The sequence below is a fragment of the Miniopterus natalensis genome, chromosome 3, assembly GCF_054644295.1.
Source record: "Miniopterus natalensis isolate mMinNat1 chromosome 3, mMinNat1.hap1, whole genome shotgun sequence".
Lineage (NCBI taxonomy): Eukaryota > Metazoa > Chordata > Mammalia > Chiroptera > Miniopteridae > Miniopterus > Miniopterus natalensis.
In genome coordinates, this window is record NC_142083.1 from 18531734 (window position 1) to 18535781 (window position 4048).

General features: G+C 44.2%; 1 pseudogene; it reads right to left on the reverse strand.

The window, feature by feature from the left end:
• Positions 1 to 2650: 2650 nt before the first annotated feature.
• Positions 2651 to 3712, reverse strand: LOC107545923 (E3 ubiquitin-protein ligase RNF167 pseudogene; annotated as a pseudogene).
• Between the last annotated feature and the right edge of the window lie 336 nt (positions 3713 to 4048).

Sequence of the window (4048 nt, forward strand, 5' to 3'; positions counted from 1 at the left end):
ATCATCCATTGCAATAAGGGTGAGAACAGTTCAATAAGATATTTTGAGAGAGAGGCCACATTCACATAACTTTTATTACAGTATCTTGTTATAATTGTTTTATTATTAGTTGTTATTGCTAATCTCTTATTGTGCCTAGTTTATAAATTAAATTTTATCATAAGTATGTATGGATAGGACAAAACACCATATATAGGGTTTGGCATTATCTTCAGTTTCAGGCACTATCCACTGGGGGTCTTGGAACATATCTCCTATGCATACCGGGACTTCTGTATGGATAAATGCTTGATTACTTTCCAATTCAGAAATTGTTCATGTTATTGACAAACTAATATAATCCTCACATAAATATTAGTTAATATTTCTGTTTTAATGTGAGTCAAAAGGGGAAAAAATGAAGATGTGACAACTTCACTCATTCATCAGTGATGTGAGGACTTATTTGCTGAATCAACTAATAGTACTAGAGGAATATTTCCCAGTGCTATTTTTGTGCTATTACCAATGTAATGGCTATAGACATGATACCCATTTAAGTTTAATCTGCATCAACAGTTTCTCTATTACTTTCTTAAGTCTAGGTAATCAACAAAGTAATAAAACTAATCCTAATGGTGTAAGGTGCAGGAGGAGCATTTGCAAATTTCTGTGGTGTAAACATTCCCATCATGACCAATAACAGTCTGTTTCATATTTTTATCTCATTACCAACTCAGCTTAACAAAGGCCACTCTTTTGGATTAACTCACATTAGAGGAAGCTCATATTAATATTAATTAGGCACTTTCTATATATGTTGCTCACATTTGGTACTAAATTCAAGGTATTATATTAAAACAGAAAGAAAGCTGTGAAGTTTCTCACTTGTTATTCCTTGGACCCAACCACCCTTAGTAAATGCTACAGTAACTGTTGCAGTGGTCAGCCCAGAACTGTCCTCTGCAGGACTGAAGCATTCATTCCTCCAGCTACTGAGGGAGTTGGTAGCCAACGTCTCTCAGCTGAGTCTCTCCAGGAATTGTCCTCATCTGAACAAAGCTACCTAGTCCAAGATCACTCCTCTTCCCCAACAACAGCCTGTAAGAAATGATGGATCACTTCAGGGGTATGTGAACCCAGCTCCCTTTCTTTGATTTGGAACAAGTGTGAGGGGCCATTCCAACTCCAGTGCTCTCTGGGGGCATCTGCTGAGGTCTCTGGTACAACTGTACTACACTTCAAATTTTCTCTCTGCCCAGTTCTGTTTCCTTAACTCTTCAATCAACTTATGTACATAAAGCTACGCCTCAGGGTCTGTTCCTTTGAACCCCAACATACTGCAGCCCTCAATATTGTATAATGCTTATCAATGCATAAATTTTAATGTAGTCTCATGCCAAAGGATGCATGTTGTGAGAACTATCAAAATTAAAAAAAACTGGAGCATAACATTTCTAAATAGAACAGATAATCAATTGCAATAGTATTGATAAATGATTTAATAGGACCATCTCAGCTCGAAAATTGTGATTTCAAATGCACCTTTTAAAAATAACACTATATATTAGCTTAAATAGTAGATCTCTTCATATAACAATGGATTGTTTTCCAATACAAGTCTTTCAGTGTGTTGTGTTTATGCCAAGACTTGCATGAAACAGAACATTCCAATCCAAACAACAGTGTTATACTGAGAGTATTTAGTCATTTGCATTATTATGTAGTGTCTGGAGGTATGAGGTGAGCTGAAATTGGCCATACACATGAGAACTAGCTTATCTAACATTAACAATCGTTAAAGAGTGAAAATGACCTTCATTTCTAAAAAGGAAGGGCATATTTAATGGCCCTCAATTAGCTAACTACCATCTTAAACAATTACACAAAGGCAGCTCCAGACACAGAAAATACATAGCATGGTTGAACAATTAATTATCACTCTCAGGTGAAAAGCATTTGATGCGGCATGTTTCCTTTATTTAAATAGGTTTTTAATACCAAGAAATGAAGAAAAAGCTAGAAAGCATTCTCTTAAAATTCTACCCCAATTAGCCATATGAATGGCTAAATAACCACATGCTATAAAGCAATTAAATCTATTTACACAACCATTTGACACATGGAAAAGCAGAGGACAAGAGACCCAAAACCAAGTTATTTTTTGCCATGACCAGGTAGATATTTCAATGGTTTTGCACTCTTTAGGCATCAACTGAGGACAATTAAAACATTTAGATAAGTGTAGATTACTTAATTCACATACACGCCGATCAAAAACGGTTAAAGGAAATGCATTTAAAATTTTACAGATAAATTGCATTATGAGACCAAATGCAAAATGTTAATATACCAAAGCAAATTTAAGATACTCTAAGAGAAATTTAAAATAAAGCCTCTAATTATTTTTCATCCTTGACACAAATTATAAAAATATGCTCTTTCAAATTGTTTTTGACAGGTTTCACACACATCTGAGTAATTTTTAGTCCACAAAGACAGCTTTATTAACCCAGTAAATGAAGACCTAATCTCTTTGCACCCCAAACCCCTCAGAAGGATGGGGCTGGGTAAGGGAGAGACCTGGGTAGGAAATGCCCCCTATCCCTCAACAAAGAAGACTGAAGGGAGCAAAAAGGGCTGGGCAAACAGGTATGTGTGCGGAGGATTATTAGACCAGCAAGGTAGACGAAGAGGAAGAGGGGGATGGGGAGGGCCAGGGATCTGTTGAAGGCCCAGAAAAAACAAGAGGGGCTGGGGCTAGAGATCCAAAGGATGTGGGAAGTGTGGGGCCCGAGCCCAGAAGTGGGGTCCGTTCAGTAGCAGGGTGGTGGTCCCTTGGCTCCCCTTCCTCGTCTCCTCCTTGTGTTTGAGTTTGGCCTTCCTGCTGCTCCTCCCCAAGACCCCGGTCAACAGGCTGCTTGCAGATGGGGCAGGTCTTCCGGGTCCGAGTGAGCCAGGGGTCCACACAGCGGCTGTGATAGGCATGAGCACAGGGAAGCACCCTCAGCTTGTCCCCATCCACATATTCATCCAAACAGATGGCACAGATATCTTGCTGGTCTCCACTCTGATAGACATGTATAGGAATCTGCTTCAGTTGCTCTTTGGTCAGTCGATTTCGCTGGAGCTGTTTCTGGTATTGGATATAACGAACCATCATCACTGCCCCTGCCACCATGATCATTCCCACGACCATTGTGAAAGAAATGAGGTAGTAGCCCAAGAAGAAGCTGTTTTCTGGGACCAGGAGCACCTGAGCCCCGTTCTGGTAGAGGAAGAGGGCGCGCAGGTACTCGGAGCTCGTCTCCCCGATAAACACAGACGGGATCCAGATCTGCTGCCGGATCGCCGCGCTGTCCCACATCATGCTCATCAGCCTGTTGGAATTCACGTTGTGTACCACAGCTGCACCATACCCGGACCTCTGAGCATTGAGGACCTTGACGTCGAAGGCACAGTCGAATCTCCGCAGAAGTGCAATGAAGACTGACCCGTTGACCAGGACGAGGGGCGGCGGGGCGATGCGGCTGCAGGCATTGGCTGGGTGAGCCTCTACCAGGAACCCCTTAAGTCCCGCCGGGCTCAGGGCCGACCCAAAGAGAGCTGGGAGGTCTGCAAAGTCCATGCTGACATTGTGGTCCAAAGTCGCTCGAATGAGCCCCCAGGTGGGGGCTGCCCCCCACAGCACAGCGGCCACAAGCGCAGGGAGCAGGAGGGCCGAAGGGCGCATGGCAGCGGGAGGGCGGGGACAGCGAGGCGCCGCTTCCGCGGCAGGAGCGGGAGAGGGAAGGAGGTCTGCGCCCTCTCTGCCCCTCCTTCGGGATCCCGGGGGCCAGTCACCTCCAGGTGCCACTTCCCAGCTCCATGGGGGCGGGAGGAAGGAACCCGACCCGGGGAGTGAGACAGCCAACCCCGTTGGTGGATCTGGGCCTGCGACACTAGAAGTACCCTCTTCCGGTACAGGGATAAAACAAGGACACGGAACGGAGGCGAGCACAGGTGCCAGGAAAGCTTCCGGAAGGGCGTGGAGCTCCAGGCAGCGGGCCTTGGGTCTTCCCGGTTCCCT